Genomic DNA, 20,158 nt, shown 5'->3' on the forward strand with positions numbered 1-20,158 from the left:
CTCTCTGACAACATCTGTAGGCAAATGAAAGAAGTGCAGCAAACACAAAAATTCTTCTTCACATCATATGTCATCTGGGTAGCTGCCAGAGCTGGAAAATTCCCAGGCCTACAAGTGGATGGGCAATTAAGGGAGAAAGAGGGACAAAAAAAGATATGGGAATATTATTCCCAGCTTACTCTGAAAAATGCAAAGACACACTTTAATAGGGTTAACGATGCTTTTATCTTCCCTATAATTATTAAGTTGACTGGAGACACCGGATACCGAATTAGCCCTAAGGCTATGGCTATCATACGGGAGTGGGCGTGTTGGTTCATCCAAAACCCACATTCCACCTACATCAGAGTTAGTGGATTCACAGGGAATCCAATGCTGATGCCTCGTTATTGCAATGATAGGGTGATCCTGTTGGAATATCTGAGACAACTTGTAGGCCTCCAATCACTCTTATCATCGAAGCATAAAATAGGAATTGATTTCTTGGTGTCCATTGGGTACTTCGCCTACTCTAAAATACAAGTGGTGAAATCGGTCGAGCAAGAGCTTCAGGATTTGAATCTGAAATAATATAATCATACTAGGGAGTTTTATGATCCCTACGGGAAGCTTGAGTAAACTATGCCTAAGGCATATGAGGGGCATAGGCCTAGCTTGGAAGACTTCTAGGCCAATTTGCAGGACAACTTTGAAGTCAGAGAGAAGAATTATAACAGGTTGTCCGTACCATAGATTAGAGACTTTGGTATCGAGACCAACCTCCCTAAAGACCTGAGAGATGATGGAGAGTTACTCGATCCAATTTATAAAGAATCAGGGATAGACAAGAGGCCCCTCTCCCTAGTAAAATGGTTTGCAAGCGAGGAGACAGATATGGAAAAGATTTCCCAGGTGGTCATCAACATGACTAAGCAATGGTTGAGCCAGAGGGTAAGGCCGAGCATATAAAAGGTGAAAAAGAAGGAATCCAGATTAGGGGTACCTCAGTCAAGAGGCCACAAGGAGTATGCCAGAAAGACAAGGTCAACCTCAAGGCAGAATACCTCCATCGACCCAGGTGAGGAAAAGGAACCACCTTTTAAGTAGACCAAGACTGGGAAATAATATTGTCATGAGGACACAACACCTAGAAATGAAAGCTTACAATAAAAGCCAATATTATTTTTAGGTCCATAATAGATTCACATCCATAAACAAGTGTAGGCTCTTGGGTCTTTCTATTGAAATCGTCATCAAAGAGTAACCATCTCAAAACATGATCCTAAAAAACTTGAGATTGCATAGCCTCATCCAAGTCTCTCTAGTCTCCATGAACATCCACCAATCAATTCATGCTAACTTGAAATACAACCTTATAAAATCATAAAGATCCAAGCAAATGATTAAAACTCAAAAACAAACAAAACCAACAAAACCATTGTCATAGTTAGAACAATAAGATTAGGAATGCATTATGACATCATTATCTAACATCTCCTTAAAAGAAGATCATATTCTCCAAAGAACATATTATAAATTGACAACACACCAAAGACTCAAAAGTCTTCCATGGCAAAACAAGATGTCACCTCCAAACCACATGAAGATAATCATCCATCATCAAATGATGAATCCACATCACTGCCAAAGCGCCCATTGAACTGTGTAACCAACCTCTCTAGGAATTGTGGTAACCATCTCCTAACTGAAGATCCTTCGTGGTCTCAACATGATCAAAGAACTCAACAGGATGAGATCTCAAAGGGAAGAGTCTAACCACAATCTCAAAACCAAGAAGGTGTAATATATCACATCCTTTGTCTATAGAACCAAAGATGTCAAAATATCACTACATTCTAAAGGGAGCTTCACATGATACTAATACCCATTAAAAATGATCATCCATATTATAATCAAATATTGCCAATGACTCACTACACATTTCAACAACATGAGCGTAGAAGTGAAATATTGAAATAAAGCAGTTAGAACACATTATGTAAATGCATTAGTCTCCCCTTGAAAGTGATACCAAATTATACATGACATCATGAACATCATTATGTTGGAGTAATAGTTTTGACTATTTACATCTACTTAAGCACAACTTAGATAACCAACTATATTTATCATTTCCTAAGTATCTTGGTAGTTGTATTTGGGTTCCTAAGTTGTTGCACCTACCCTTTGCCTACTCTAACACTTGATTAATTCTCTAATCTTTCCTTTGCCTTTATAAGAAAGGCTCTTATACATTTGTACTCACCTCAATACACTTTATTCATTGGTGAAATAGTATTCTCTTGTGTTGCTTCTCTCTTGTGTGTGAAGATGGTGTGCAAATTGGGTTCCTGGGTTGGGTGGAAACACCAACATGGTATCATAACCATCTTTGTTCCAACTCCTTCCAATTGTTTGAGAGTTTTCATCATTTTTAAGTTGAAGTCTAGGCTAGTGGAGGAGGATGTGATCTATTGATCCTTGTGTGTAGCTTGCAACCTGTGGTTCTAGTGCAAATTGGTGGTTTCTAAAAGTTCTGTAGATTTGGCAACCTTGGCTAACTGGATATCTCTTAGTAATTGTTTTTTGACCAATGTTGATCCTAGGAGGTCTTATTGCTCTGATCCAATGCAACCCTCATTTTCCTACTCGTTGGTTTGAGACTACTAATTTTCTTGATGAGGCGCTTATTGTTTCTACTAGCTTTGAAGAATGTTGTGGGTTTCTTAACCCTAAGATGACTATGCTTTCATCCGCTAGCAGTATTTGTTTCATTGCCCTGAAATTATTTGTGTAGACACCTAAAATTGTCTCATGCTGCAAACACCAATTTTACTAATTATTCCTCTATAAAAATTAATTATTTAATTAATCTAATTTTATTCTTTAGAATTTATATTCCCCTTTCATTTTAAATTAATTAATCAACTCCCTCTTAAAATGAATTAAATAATTAAATAGTTTAATTAATCTCCATTATTTACTTTAATTAAATGATCTTTATTGTTCCAATACCAAAAACATCAGCAAGTCAAGTGTTCACACTTGTACCAACTCCTCAATCTTCAAAGGTTCAAGAGCTTAGATCATAAATCAAAACAATGATGCAAGGATTTGGGAATAAACTAGTTTCAATCAAAAGACAGATGCCATAGGCTAACAAAGGTCCCTACCACCCATCAAATCAGAATTATCACCAGAGGTCTAACTTTCAAGGGCAAAATCAATGGAGTAATGCTAGATCCTTGAATAGTTTAAATCATGTTTCATGGTTGTATACATATGCATATGTGGTTTGTTGAGGTAGGGAATTGCAGGTACAAGTACCGTGTAGGTACGGGGCATCATCTCCACCTGGCTTCACAGGTCTAAACGTACCTTATTGATCCAATGGAAGTGGAGGAGATAGTTGTAAGGCGATACTTTTTAACCCTAATCTTGCTCAAAGTGAGCATCATCAATCGTTCGTCAATTCCCTATGTCTAGTATGCAGGTCATGTGTTTATTTGGTTTACTTGATTTGCGTGTTATGCATTGTGAAATTAACTATTAAATCTTAAAGCGTTTAATTAGTTAATGTATTTTATTTGCATATTTAAATAAAGAGATAAAAAAGTTAATTAGACCCCTTAGTATTATAAATTGTTAAATCAATTGGTTCAATTGATTAAATTAGGGAATTTGATTAATGGTTATTTTAAAATGTGAAATTAAATGTGTATGCATTTTCAAAAGATTAAATAGAAATTGGAAAAAAAAAATCTTCCTCATTAACTTTTGAAATGAAAATTTTATCTTTAATTTAAATTAGAAATGGAATTTTGAGGAGAAAGGTATTTTTCGAAATACACTTTATGAAAAAAGTTTTGATTGGTTAGAAATAATTTTAACCTAGAATAGACTTTAGGTTGAAATTTTTCTATTTATCTATGTTTTTCACAGGGAGAAGGAAGAAAGAGTTTTTGGAAATCTCCATGTGTTTGAAGTCAGTTGCAGACTCATTTTAGTTTTGTTAAAAATGGAAAGGTAGCATTTAAATTTGGAATTTAAACCCCTTTAGTTATTTTCTATTTCCCAATCATTTCTAAATTTTTTGAAAAAAATTAGTTTCAAGTTGAAATTTGTGAATGGTTGTTCACTGTGTGTTTGGAAAAACATTTCATTTGTGAAGTTTTCCATTTGTTTATAAAATAAAAAATTAGTTTATATTTTGTGTTTTAATTTGGAGAAAGTTTGAAATTGATTGAATTTCAGCCTTGTATGGGGTTAGGATGGCAAAATTTGCGCAGATTTGGTTGACTGGAAGTGAAATTGTTTTCAAAAAAATTATTCATCCTCTGTTATTAACTCATAAAATTTCTAAGTTTACTTTATTTTGGGGGTTTGATTTTAAAAGTATTATTTAAAATAAAATAAAATTTGCTATTACTATTTTGACTCAAAAAATTTCCGAGTGTATATTTTCTGAGTTTATGTGTTTTTGGAAATTGTGTTTGTTAAAAGAAATTTTAAAAATAATATAAAAAAATTTAATTAAAAATTAAATTTGATGTGAGTTCGGGGAGCCAGGCTCGACCCTATCTTCATGATTGGGGGCTGCCCATGTGGGGTGCGCTACTCACATATGTGAGACACCGATGCCTCACATGTGTATGTATATATATATATATACATACATATATATACATACATACATATATATATATATACATATATATGTATATATATGTATACATATATATGTATATATACATATATATGTATATATATATACATATATATGTATATATATATACATATATATGTATATATATATACATATATATATATATATACATATATATATATGTATATATATATATATGTATGTATGTATATATATGTATGTATATATATATATATGTGTGTGTGTGTATATATATATATATATTCATTTTAGTTTTAATTTTTTTTAAAGTGATAAAATCTATATTTTTGGGAAATTTAAATCGATATGTTATTTTGGAAAAAAATTAAAAAAATGATTGTTTTATTTTGGGAAAAATATAAATAATAGATGAATAAGTAAATAAGTTAATTTATTATTTTATATGTATAGCAACTATGTATAATTATATAAATGAGATTTAGTTTTTAATTTGTAGTGAGATGGTGATTTTATTTATATGATGTAATTTGAATTATAGGTGAATTAGAGAACCTTGGTCGACTTGTATTTTAAATGAAATGGAAAAATTATTGTCAATTTAGATAAGAGAAGATACGTGTTTAATTACTGTATTCCCATTTGTTTTTGAAACTGTAAGTCCTTTGTCGAATGTATCAGATATTGTCATGCGGTTGTCTTCATGGCTGTGATTATTTCTTATCAAGGATTTGTCTATTAGTTAACCTTGTGTGAGGGTTGATTTGGCCAAGTGGTTTTCTATTGTTTTGTACTCCGTGTACTACTTCATGTTATACCTTGGTTTTGGGAATTCATATGATTTTTTGGTTAAGTGTCATATGGGAGAGTGGCTTTCGATTGGAAGCCATGCCCAAAGTCATTAGCAAGGTAAACCATCAAAAATTTGCTTAAGTGATAACTTAATAATATGTAGGGGGCTTGGTAGATGAAACACTAAGTAAGATAATTATGCCTCACTCATGGTTGAGTGCTAGTACTGACTCAAGGTGCAGTGAGAAGGCCTGGAATGAGAAACCAACAACCTTGTCATCACAAAAGGATTGTTTGGGTCCACATGAGACTTGGATGGTGCCGAAGGTTTGGGAGAGGTTACCAGGGTAACCCAAGATGGGGGTCGGGACCTATTGAGGCCTGCCATGGTAACCATACCAAGCTATGTGATGACACTCTTCCCTTATGGTCACTAGTATGTAGTCTTGTTGATTTCACCTGATTTTGATGTGCAATCATGTTCTGCGAGTGTTACTTCATCTGTGTCTATCTGATGGTGTGTGTTCGACCGTGTGTGAGTGCATACCATGAGGTTGCTAGTGGGTCTTATTCCTATCTCCTAGCATGGTCAGGTGGTAGTGCCACGTTTCATCGGGTGTGTTCGTCCCTTCTTGCGGGAGTGGGCTTCACAGGTGTTCCAGTTGTGCTTAGATTCGAGTATTTCGTTATCCTCTTGGATCCCTTTTGTCATGGATCATTCTTTGTATATCATGGACCTTTTATGGTCAGTTGTAATTATTAAATTGTATGTCTTCATGGCAAGATGTAAATTGTGATGTAAACATATCTGATTTAATAATTGAGTGATTATTGGAATGCAATGTAATTTCTACCTTATGATGCAAATGATGTATGAATGAAAATTTAATGTAATGCATATGTTTCGTTTGAATATTAGATGTAATGTAATGGTTAGTTTCCTAATGAATGAACTTAATCACGTTTTCTATATTTAAGACTATTGGATGAATTAACCATAGATTATGTGTAATTCTGTTTTTAAGTTTAATCAAATTAATTGGAATAATTCTTCTTGGCAACGTTAGTGGTAAACCTAGTTAACCAAGTTGGGAAATCCTTTACGTGTTAAGTCTTCCGTTGTACAAACTAAACTTATGTTAACTCAATGTATCATTAAACTTATTAAGTCAATAAAAAAAAATTATTTGCACTCTTATCTAGTGATTTAGTTTTATCCTTTCAGGCTTTCCTTGCGGGGCGTTACAATTGGTATCAGAGCCCAAGTTTCAACACTAGGTACTCTAGTTTTAAATTGAGCCCATTAAATTGAGCTATCATATGTTCTAGTAAGCCTTTTGGTTACCAGTAAGGGTTTTATCGGCAGTGCTTCGTTGAAGATCTTTTGATGAATTCCATAAGTGGTGTTGGTGCGACTTCTAAATTTTTTTTAGGATGCTGATGGTTATTGTGTCTGTGTTCCAATTGATTGGTGGTATCTCATTTGGCTTATGGCAACCTATTTTAGGTTTGATCTTATTCTACTAGGTTATGGACTGGTTTATGTAACGTGTTGGTGGATGCTTACGATGTGTTACCGGTCGGATTTATTATTTGTTTAATATTGTTTCGATCTTTTTCCAACTTGGTTTATCATTGGTTTGTGGGTTTATTGTATTATCTTTTAGGTGGCTAACTTAATTGTTTAGGTCCCAGGTTGGTATAAATATGATGTAAGATCTCTTTGTAGATCATATGCATGGCGTGGGATTATGGTTATGGGATTATCTGTGTTCGAATAAAGTTGTAATCATATGCAGAGGATTTGGTGGATCATAGGTGATCGAATTGGATTTGTGTAAGAGGTTTAAGACCTCTGGCATTGAGCTTAACCAGAACTGTACTCAAGCATAGGAGATGCTACTCTTGCAGTTCATTCTTATTTCCAGATTGTAGTCTAGATATCTTTTGTAGAAAGTGAGGCTCCTTTTGTGATGAGTAGTATGCTCTAGGATGTTGGCCTTCCTGCATGTGTAGGCTCCTTATTGTAATCACATACTTACTGCAGAAGTATTATCTGACTGTGGGTAGGCTTCCCACCATGGTTTATCCCTTTACCGAGTTTTCCATGTACAATTCAATGTGTTATGTGTTGTGGATGCATGGTGTTTGGTTTATAGTTTATGTTGGTGCTTAATTGATATATTTTTTATTCCAGTATTTGGTTTATGCATTCCGATAAAAGGTTTTGTGTGCTTAAAGTTTCATAATCTATTAACAACTGATTCACCCCCCCTCTCAGTTGTTCACCAGTTATCCTAACATAAGGTCTATCCATATAGCCACCTTGTAATTTCTAGCATCCTAACTCTTCATCCAGTCATAGGACGTGACTTTTGAAAGTGGAGGCTAGTTACTGATGATCATGAGAGAATATTACATGGTATCTAAGAGCGGGCTGAACCACTTGACTTGAACTAGACGTAATGTATATGTTTGCAACTTTTGTAAAGGTTGAACAATTTGACATTTATAAATGCCTTAAGGGGATGTGGTTAAGACATGGCTCAAGGGAATGCTTTAAATTCTTATGTTGCATGTATGTGTTATTGTTTAAAGTTTTATGAAATTTTCATTGTTGTTATTTAATGGACCTTGAATAAGGGGATGCCATTATCTATAAATGATTTATAAATGTCTTAAGGGGATGTTTAATTAGGAAATGGCTTAAGGGGGTGATTTAAATTCTTATGCATGATATTGTTAAAAATGAAGTTTTATGAAATTAATAGGTGGTTCATCTTTTTCAAAATTATAATCAAGTACATCTTGGGGATGTCATTACCTATACATGATTTTTAAATGGCTTAAGGGGATGATTTAAATTCTTAAGCATGACATTGTTAAAAATGAAGTTTTATGAAATTTTCATTGTGCAATTTAATTTAATATATTGTTCATCTATTTCAAAATTGTATCAAATATAGCTCTTAACTATTTAAAGCATTAAAATTTCAAATGGAACTTAAGGGGATATAATTAGGACATGTCTTAAGAGGATAATTTAAGATCATCATTTAATATTTCATCAAATGTATGCATGTATGTATAATCTATTAATGCATGCATGTACATACATGCATATATGTATAAATGTACATATTCAATCATCAATGTATGTATTTAACATCAAACAATATGTCAAATCTATATAAATTAGATCATCAAATGTATATAGATCATCAAACATGTAAAACATATAAAGTAGATCATCAAATGTACATGTATAACATCAAACAACATGTCAAACATATAAATCAAAGATCATCAAATGTATATCTAGATCATCAAACATGTCAAATGTATATAAACTAGATCATCAAATGTATGTAATGTATCAAACAACATGTCAAACATATACAATCAAGATCATCAAATGTATCTATATATGATATCAAACAAAATGTCAAAAATGTGTATAAAATAGATCACCAAATGCCTAGCTAGATGACCTGGCACCATGTTCATCATGACAACCCTTAATGGTGCGATCCTCTGAATGACTATCCTGCTCTTAAGGATGAACCGATCCTTGCAGATAAAGCGATAAATATAGACACATGTTAAATAAAATATACATTAAATGTATAAATTATAATCATTTAAAAGAATGTATGTACATGTGTCTAAATTTAAAACTCACATGTCCATTGGTGGTCACATCATCAATTGAGTCTCGCTGACGTACACGATTAGACCTCAAGGCAGGAGTAACAAGAGGCATCTCCACCTACAAAAATATATATATTTACATGATTCGAATTTGAATGTAGTTAAAACTTATTTAAATTATAAATTGGAAATTCGTAGCTCATGAGCATGATGCTAAATAAAATTTACTTGTGTAGAAGGTGGCACATGATAGTACTCAAACTCTCTAGCCATGATCGTGTCCACTAAAATATCAATATGTTGCTTAGTCTCATGCAGGCTCAAATCTACATCTGCATCATGTGTGGCCATCACCTGTCCCAATAATGATAAATACAAGGGACTATGCAACTAAGATGGCATCAACAACAATTCTGAACGTGTCAACAAATCCGTATAACCTGTCGTCATCATGTTGAAGTCAACATCCTCCAAGCTAAGATCAGACGTACGATGTGTTGCACTCTCTAAAGGATTTGTACCTTGTGCCTCTCCCTTTGTGTCAACAGAAAAATAGTCTATAGGTGGATCCTGATGTGCACTAATGTTGGGGCCACCTGGCTGATAAGACCGATGAGACCTTGAATGTGGCTCATGATAGATGGAACCCACACGACCTCTGACCTCTGCTATAGGGATATGATGCTCTGATGCAATGAATGCATATGCATTGAAAATATCCTCAACTAGACTAATCAGAGTAACACGTGTCATGTCTCTTGTAAGACCATCTAGGTTAGCAAGCAAAGGGATACCCACTCCATCATAAGGATCATCTGAGCTACTGCTAGGGTGTGTTGCACATGAAGATCTATAGCACATGATAGTACTCAAACTCTCTAGCCATGATCGTGTCCACTAAAATATCAAAATGTTGCTTAGTCTCATCCAGGCTCAAATCTACAATCTGCATCATGTGTGGCCATCACGTGTCCCAATAATGATAAATACAAGGGACTATGCAACTAAGATGGCATCAACAACGATTCTGAACGTGTCAACAAATCCGTATAACCTGTCGTCATCATGTTGAAGTCAACATCCTCCAAGCTAAGATCAGACGTACGATGTGTTGCACTCTCTAAAGGATTTGTACCTTGTGCCTCTCCCTTTGTGTCAACAGAAAAATAGTCTACAGGTGGATCCTGATGTGCACTAATGTTGGGGCCACCTGGCTGATAAGACCGATGAGACCTTGAATGTGGCTCATGATAGATGGAACTCACACGACCTCTGACCTCTGCTATAGGGATATGATGCTCTGATGCAATGAATGCATATGCATTGAAAATATCCTCAACTAAACTAATCAGAGTAACACGTGTCATGTCTCTTGTAAGACCATCTAGGTTAGCAAGCAAAGGGATACCCACTCCATCATAAGGATCATCTGAGCTACTGCTAGGGTGTGTTGCACATGAAGATCTATAGCACATGATAGTACTCAAACTCTCTAGCCATGATCGTGTCCACTAAAATATCAATATGTTGCTTAGTCTCATCCAGGCTCAAATCTACATCTGCATCATGTGTGGCTATCACGTGTCCCAATAATGATAAATACAAGGGACTATGCAACTAAGATGGTATTGACAACGATTCTGAATGTGTCAACAAATCCATATAACCTGTCGTCATCATGCTGAAGTCAACATCCTCCAAGCTAAGATCAGACGTACGATGTGTTGCACTCTTTAAAGGATTTGTACCTTGTGCCTCTCCCTTTGTGTCAACCGAAAAATAGTCTATAGGTGGATCTTGATGTGCATTAATGTTGGGGCCACCTTAGGGCTGATAAGACTGATGAGACCCTGAATGTGGCTCATGATAGATGGAACCCACACGACCTCTGACCTCTGCTATAGGGATATGATGCTCTGATGCAATGAATGCATATGCATTGAAAATATCCTCAACTAAACTAATCAGAGTAACATGTGTCATGTCTCCTGTAAGACCATCCAGGTTAGCAAGCAAAGGGATACCCGCTCCATCATAAGGATCATCTGAGCTACTGCTAGGGTGTGCTGCACATGAAGATCTATAGCATCGATGACTCATCAAATACTGGTCGACTCAATCACTGGATATTGAAGTGGTCATAGCTACAATGTCATCAACTCTATCAATGGCCTCTCGGAGTTGGGTACTAACCAAGGTACAATAGCGGGTGCCCTCTGACCAACAACAACCTTATGTGTTGGAATCTATCAACCAACTTGATGAGAAGGGTCCCTGTCAGCAAGCCTACCACGACCCTAACCTAGATATGATGTCAAATCATTGTACTTAACATTATGTTGCAATGCACCTCATCAAACAATTGCTGTGCAAAATAGAGTTGGAATTTGGTCGTTATTTGGATAACAACAATGTCTAGCAAAGAAGCATGGGTATATTTTGGCAGCCATCGCAACATCCTTGCATCTAGTGACTTGATATCCCTTCACCACATTTTTTCCCCAATATGATAGAAAACAACATTCTTTCAGAGTTTTTTTAGACACTAAACTCTGAACTTGAAAAAGGGACAAACCCCTACAAACCTCTTGTCACTTCTTGACAAGAATAGCCTGTATAGCATCTATAGAATAGGCACTAGTGCCCTAAATGTCATCCCCAATTTTCACAAGGCCGTCAAGAATACTCTGAAAAGTGTTCTTATAAATACTTGTGTTACTACTACTATTTATCAAGGCTCTCAATTTCTCTATCTCAATGTTTGTTCGTGAAAACAGTTCCTGTGGTGGAATTGCCTTATCTACCATGATATCTAGATAATATAGATAGGTACACCTAAAGGATAATTTAATGTCAAGCCCTAGACAATTACTTGATACACTCAAACTCATTCTAAGATAATATTTAAATGTACATGTACTAAAATTCAATTTAATAAATTCTAAATGTACTTTTACAAATTTCTAGCTCAATCTCAAATAAAATATGCAATCAATTTCATATTATCTAGTAGTAGATCTAAAAAAATTGAATACGTTGTGCACATGAGAACATAACATGCATGCATTGATATGTAATGTATGCATCGATTTCATAAATTTGAATGTGTGAATGTGTGTGTGTGTGTGTGTGTGTGAGAGAGAGAGAGAGAGAGAGAGAGAGAGAGAGAGAGAGAGAGAGAGAGAGAGAGAGAGAGAGAGAGAGAGAGAGAGAGAGAGAGAGAGAGAGAGAGAGAGGGGATCTAGATCTCGAACAATTTGGTGGTGGGCATTGAATCTACAACTTTAAATATGGATATTAGTTTGAAAGGTAGTTGTTTGTCATTATTTTCTTAGAGGATTCGAGGTGGAACAACTCTAAAATAGCCTTATGAAATACCGCTCACTTGTAAATATACCAAGGTCAAAACATAAGTTTTTTAGGAGATCTTTAATATGATGAGAATATGCAAATAAAGAGGTCACATTTTAACAAAGATGTGTTTGGTTAATTTGTAGTTCTTTCATTGGTAAACTATATTTCATGTTTTGATAATTAGAAAAAGACATTGAATTTTTTTGTTAATTTAAAGAGTTTAAATCTCTTAAATATATTTATATATATAATATAAATATAAATTTAAGAAACTTTATTTTTTTTAAAGTTTACTAAAATCCTCAATTTTTTTCTTCTAGAATGCAGCAAATGCCTCCATCTTTTAAAAAGTCACGTGCATGGTAAAATGCATAGCATCATACATACCAGGTGCTATTTTTTCTGCTGGATGGCTGGCTGGCTCCTGTCCAGTGGGAATATATGGAGAGATGTTAATATTTAGAGATGAATATTTTCATGCAACTTCCATTTTGAGTCGAGTTTGAGTAGATTTAATTCAAAATGTGCCTAGTGGGAATGGAATTTGTATTCAAAGTGCAGATTCTATCCATTTTGAATCGATTTGAACACTTTTCCAAACGTTAAAGGAGCGTGTGTAGATTTAATTCAAAACGTGCCCCAACGGCACCCAAAGGAGCGTGTCCAGATTCAATTCAGAACGTGCCCTAACGGCCCTCAAAGGAGCGTGTCCAGATTCAATTCAGAACGTGCCCTAACGGCCCTCAAAGGAGCGTGTCCAGATTCAATTCAGAACATTCCCTAACGGCGCCCAAATTATAGTGCAATGGCCGTTGTAAAAAACAGTGACCGTTGAAAAAAATCAGGATTAAATTTCTTATAAATGGGCGGTATACTTGAGAAGCAGGACAGATTTCCCGTTCTGTTTTCTTTTTGGTTTGATATATTTTCCATTGTATGTTTTTGGCGTGGCCATGCCTATTTTTGAATTTTGCTTTCCTGAATTTTGGTTTTGAATTTTTATAGTTTTTTGGTATTTCGTGTCTTCTTTTTTCTGTGGATTGTCAGTCTTTAATGGGCATGGAGTAGTCAGCAGCAAGAAATCTACGTTCTGGAGTGGCTGATTGGAGATGTGGCCAGAAAATAGTGAGTATATCTTATACTCTGCTCTCGTTTTTTCTTTCATTTCGAAGAATTTATACGTTTTAAGTATGTTTTCTTGTTAGTTTGCTTTGTGAGAAAAGGGTTCATAAATTAAAAAACGCTTGTTAAGACTTCAGTTACCCTTTAGAATAACACCATTGAGATTTTAGAGCAATTTTTTGTGCTTCTGAGAGTAGTAATTATAATAATATTACCAGATTCGATGTCGTTCACTAATTTATGTGAAATTTTACTTCTAAATTTCCAGCTAAGATAGGTTTCATTTGAATAATTGAAAAACGAATTTGATGGGTTCCCTAATGGAAGGGTTGAAGGGATTGCAGAACCTAGGACTCAAATGTATACTAATGTCTCGTGTTCTGACTGTGTAGTCTCCCTGACCATCTATATCGAGGCTACAGTTGTTATGTTTTCTAAAGGCAATCAGAGTAGTAGGAAGCCATTGTTTCGTCTAGTGACTAAGCCAATGAGCTCTAGGGCAAGTTGAATTCGAGGCTCTCGATGTGGACCTCAATCAATTCTGCTAATTGTTGGCATGTTTTGTCGAAGGTGTCAGTGATTTGCACGGTGCATTATGCGTAGGGGTTTCCTCTGTTTCTTGTTCAGAAGTTGTATCTCCCTCGGTCTCCATTTGGTCCTTAGTCTTCCTTGTTTGGATATTTTGAGTTCTCGCTCATCTACTTTATGAGAAGGGGCTTCTCTGTTTCTTTTTCAGTTCAAGGTTTATCTCCCCTGATCTCTATTTTTCCTCTCCCTTCTTGTTTGTGTGTGTCTGACTTGTTCTATTTCTGCAATTACGACACTAGGTTTTCTGTGGCTCTTGCTGAGTTTATTTTGCAGGGGCTTGGCAACCTTGCTATTCTATTTGATGGATGCACTGGATGTATGATCAAACTCTTCCTCTCTTGTTAATGAAGACTGTTTTTTTGTTTTGGTTGAGATTCTTGTGCTCTATTTTCCTGATTTTGGGTATTGAACAAAAGAGGAATAGCTGCATTTCCTTAATAGCACTTGTATGCAAGGAATTCAGTGGAAAAAATTGTGGTCAGAATGGTTATTTTTAGACTGTTGCATGCTTAAAATTTTAAATACGTTTCATGGCCATGTTTGTGGCGAAAGCAAAATGGATAATAAATTGGGTCTTTGTAAAAAAAATTCACCAACACAAAAAATTTCTCTGCAAATACATAACATGTATTAATACTAGCAATTGTACCAAGGGTTATATCAATAGGAAAGTATATTTAAGTTATTATGTTAAGGAGACATCTTATTTATTATTTGTTTGATTAGGCAATCTTGAGACAACATTTTTAATGATATAATATTTCCACAATTCATGATGTTATCTTCTTGTTTTAGACTTGTTCAAATTTTTTTATCTTGTATTGACTCTCTTAGCATTGTTTTATCGTGATGATGGATCATCGAGTGTGATCCAAAACATTGATATAAAAACTTGACCTCCTCGTCCTATTGCCGTATCTATAGAAGGGTGCCTATATCTCGTACCCACCCCAATTAATTGGCTTGAATATGATAATCAAGTGGCCCTATGAATGGATCAGTACCAGAGTCAATTCAAGCTTCTCCAACGAACACTATAGAACCACCATTGCTCGCTGGTTATATATATAGATATAGGTATATCTAGATCTAGACCTAGGTATAACTTCTTGATATTTTGTTCTCTGTATGAGACAACCTTCGTAAGATGCATGTTAATAACAAAATTGTTTTAGAAAGAACTAAGTCAAAAAAATGATTCAGCTATATACAGATTTGGAAAAATAAAATTCATTGAGACCATGGCAAGTGACTTGTATCAAGATTCTACACAAATTGTGCGCTACTTTCAACAATGTCGATGATAAAATAAAAAACTTACCACAACATTTAAAAAAAAAAAGAGATGAACCATGTGGATGATAAAAAGTTCACAAAGAATTTAAGAAACCCTACCACAACATTTTAAAAAAAAAATTTGATGAACCAAAATCAATCTTTGTAAAACTGCTGCTTCACACAGGATAATTTGGGGAAATTTTTTCCCATTTTTCTTTGGATGAAGATGAAACACCATAGAACAGTGCTTTCTGTTGTAATATAGCTAAAAAAACCAAATCAGATTTGCATTTAAAGAGATATATAGGAGGCTTAGCAAAATCAAATTAGATTTGGCAATTAAAATAAAATGTAAATAGATATTACAATCTGTCATTTCTGTCCTGTGTAATAGTTAAAGAAATGTCAGCGAATGAAGAAACTGGCGAATGGAAAAGTAAAATCAATTGAGACAATCAGATACCGAACACATTTAATTCTGCACTGGAAATTCCTGAGAGGGCGCACTGTGGAGCCATGTATCCTTGTGTTCCTGCTATAGTTGAGGTTTGAAAGCATTTATTATGCTTCACCAAGTGTGCCCATCCAAAATCTTCCAACGTCGCATTGAACTGGGAATAGAAGAAAATCAAATATGCAACAAATCAAATCAAATCTCGCAAATAAAATAAAGTATTACCTCAAATTATATCTCCCGCAGCTAACGATGGACTTCTTCCTTGAATTTCATGGGTTTATTAATCTTTTTGGTCTATTATAGAATCAACTGTCTTTCAGCAATTTGAAAAAAACCGGAAACATGCAGTTTTATAGTAGTCAAATAAGGCAAAGAATACCCTCTCATGTTTATGCATACGTAAAAAATATATTATACATGTTCTCAGAACATGAGAGAAAATGCTCACCAGTCAACCTCATGAAATTTTAAAGTATTTCATTAGTACAGGTATAAGCGAAATATTCTCTTACGCTCACTTCTGTTCGCTAAATATATGTATCTTTAATCACAGGTATGTATAAGGAGATTCAAATATATGCTTATTCTGTTTAAAGAACATAAATGAAACATCAGCAATTTAAATTTATTAATTTGAACCTGAATATCTGAAAGTCCTTATAAGTATGTATGCTTTCAACCTCAGTTACCGGTTCTTGCCTAAACTGGCTGGGTCCTGGTCCTGGTCCCTGCCCGGTCCTGGTCCCAGTCTGGTTCGCCCTGGGTCCCACCCGGGTCCTGCCCAGGTGGCTGGGTTCTCTGTGGGTCCTGCGTGACAGGACCCACGGGACCCAGGGCGAACCCAGGAGGACCCGGGTGAACCCAAGAGGACCCGGGTGAACCCAAGCCTGTGGGTTCCCAAAAACGGGGCCCACGGGTTAGAAAGCAATTAAAAACAATTAAAAAACAATTTTTTTAATCTTATTTTTACATCTAAACCCTAATCCGCCCCTCTATGATGCATTTCATGCATCAAAACATGCATTCAACCTATTCTACTTGCATTTATCTGTTATCATTTATGTATCATTGTATGGGAAAGTTACATTGTATGTTTCATATTTGTATGTTTGAACTGTGAACATATATAATTTTGATGTTTGAGGTTTGAACATATATATATATTAAAAAAAAATTAGAAATATATATATATGTACGGACGAACCCGTACCCGTACCCAAATTTTTTTCTTTTTGGCCGAATCCCCGAATCCGAACCCGAATCCGAACCGGAACCGGTAACTTAGCTTAACTGCTACGTTGACAACGTATCCTCTCATAAAACTAAGAGTTGAGATTAGAGGCCTAAATAATTAAATGAAGATATAGCTATGTGTAGCCCTGAGATTTAAATAAAGTAAAATGAAAACAATTATATAAATACCATTAGCTATGTGTATCTTTTCATTGACTGCCGCCCCTGTCTATCTGAGCACCTGTAGCATGCGGCCATTAAAGAAACATTGGTGTCTGCTCTACATAGAATCTGGTCTGTGCAGTGAGGTAGATCCCGTATTCTGGCATAACCATCAATGTAAGCATAAAAGTTATTCCTCAGAGCCAGATGGATAGAAACCCTATCAATGAATCCACATTAGTATGAGCTTTAGGCCAAAAAGGGTAGGGCATTTCCCTAGATCTAAGCACACGGGATTGTTAATTCCTATGAATAAAAATTGTTAATCCCACCCTTGTTTATCGTGGATGAATAAGCAAGCCAGAGGCTTAGCATAAATATTATCGCACCCTATGAATAATGAAGTATAGAGAACACAAGGTAAGGCATTATGGTAAGTATAGCTTGGCAGCAATCTAAAATATATTTATATATGATATAAAGTTTACCATGTGAGAGACTTGAATGAACATGCAGCGCAGAGGCACATAATCGAATATGGAAAAATTCAAATCAAATCGCTTAAATAAAGTAAAGTTTCCCTTCAAATCATATCTCCAGCGGCTAGAATGAAAAAAATCAAATCAAATCAAAATCTCTCACAAATAAAAGGAAATCTAATCTCAAATCACATCTCCGGAAGCTAGACTTGTTTACATGGACCAGAAACTGTTTACAGACAAATAAGTCTGGTTTCCCGGTGTGAGATAGGTTTTGGCAATAAGTCTGGTTTTCCGGTGTGAGATAGGTTTAGGCTGAAACCTCCCACTATATAGCCTATTGGCTAATTATAATATATTTCCTCTGTTTTTTAAGATAGACATCCTTACCCAAAAGCCGGTACAGAACAACTCCTGTTTCCCTGTCACCTGAAAGAGCTTTCACTTTCCTTCTCATCAGTCACAATTGTGAGATTTCTACATAATTGAAGTGAGAATGCAAAGGTAGAGTCTGTCATCCTGCATTGTAGTACCTGGAGTTATCTGCTTCCAAATCCTCATTCTAAAAGCTTTTGCAGCCAAAACATTTGAAATTTTCAACAATATGTTGGGATTTTTGGAAGGTAGATACCCTTAACAAATGCAGCATCACTATATGCAGAACAAATGTTTCTTTTCCTGGTTTTTCCTCTTTTATTAATGCATTTAGTTTTTACTATTATTACATTTAGTTTTTACAGAGTCTAGGATTTTGTATTGTTATAACTCTGCTTAGATCTATTGAAAAGTACTAATTTTCCCTTTACTATTTTGATCATATTTCCAATAGATTTAACTGTAATACAATTTGTTCTCATATTAAATCTGGTTAGCTTGGAATTCTCAATCAGTCAACTCTCTGGTTAGCTTGGAATTCTCAATCAGTCAACTAGATTTGATGTGTCATGCTATTTAATCTGGTATAACAGTATCTAAATATAAATTTGAGTTGGAGATAACTTTTATATCAGATTAGTTAGTATCCCTATGGATGGCAGAATGCCGACTGTTTGATTTAATTTGGATCTATAGATTGAATTTTTTTTATTATTTAAACTTATTAATGATAATTTCATTAATTTTGAAATTATAGAAATGCTTTCTCTTGAAAATCCTTACAGCTATCAAATCCACCCAACAGTAATTACTAATTCTATTTTTCTGCTTGATCTGTACATCTTAATTTTATTTTATTACTGAAGGTTTATTCCATTTGACCAAAAAAAATTAAAAAATAGATTCCCTAGAAAGTGTCAATCTCAAGATTCGTAGTACACAAGTAACCCTGAGATCTTAATTAAAATATCTTAGATGCATTTCATATTTCTGTGTTTGGAGGCGGATGTTGAATATATAGCTGCCAATTTAGATCTAAATTTCTTAAGTAGATGATCCAGAAAGAGTAGTTGAGGTCTAAAGTTATTCGTACTTTAAACATTGGAATTTCCAGACAACCTCACATTATAGATTTTTGAAGTTTCAACTAGCCAAAGCTCTTGTATACATTTTAGTAGGATTCAAATGACTTTAATGTTTATCTAAGATCAATTTGAATTTTTAGCTGAGGCATTAATGGATAGAAGAGTAGATGGCACTGTTAATTAACTAGACATCTGAAGTGCAGGAAGACAGAAATAAATGTGTAGATAATGATTGTCTGTTTGAGGATGCTTTTTTAGGTAGACCTGAAATAACCATTTAAACTAAAGTATCTATATTGAGTTAGTAATTCTAGTTAGATATGGTGGCATCCTCTACATCACTTTCCGTTTGAAGCATGAAATTTGGTATCCTCTTCTTAGTATCTAACAATCAATTTGTTTAACACTCAAAGGCATATATCAACTATTTAATATTTTTCTCTGAACAGGACAGAGCCAGAGGTGATTGACTCTGCTTGACCATCTTGGTCACCTTGTTGTCAAGGTTCTATCATCTATGCACGGTCAGAATTCATGTTTCTTGTATATGGGCTTTCATGTTCTTATAAATGTATTGGGTTTTTATATTGGTCTCTGTATTTTCTTAAATCTATTGGGTTTTCTATTTTGCAATGCTCTTTTTACATGACTTGAGGTAGTTTTTAATTCTTTTGTGTTTTCAATGTTGCTCGGTGCTTAAATCATTGGCATGTCATCATCATTCTAATTGATTCTTATACATTCTCAAAACCCTCAACATAATTCATGCTTCAAAATTCAAAGATTAGGGTATCTTTGTGTGCATTTGGGTCGACTGCTGCATTCCCAACATGGCCTTTTCGCCAAATACATTTTGTGTATACAGTGAAATTATTTTACTCTTTTTCTTTTGTTTTGAAGCATTATGAGTTGTACCTTGACTATACTTCCATTTTGTGCATACACTGAAATTATTTTA

This window comes from Cryptomeria japonica, chromosome 11 (genome assembly GCF_030272615.1).
Source record: "Cryptomeria japonica chromosome 11, Sugi_1.0, whole genome shotgun sequence".
NCBI lineage: Eukaryota > Viridiplantae > Streptophyta > Pinopsida > Cupressales > Cupressaceae > Cryptomeria > Cryptomeria japonica.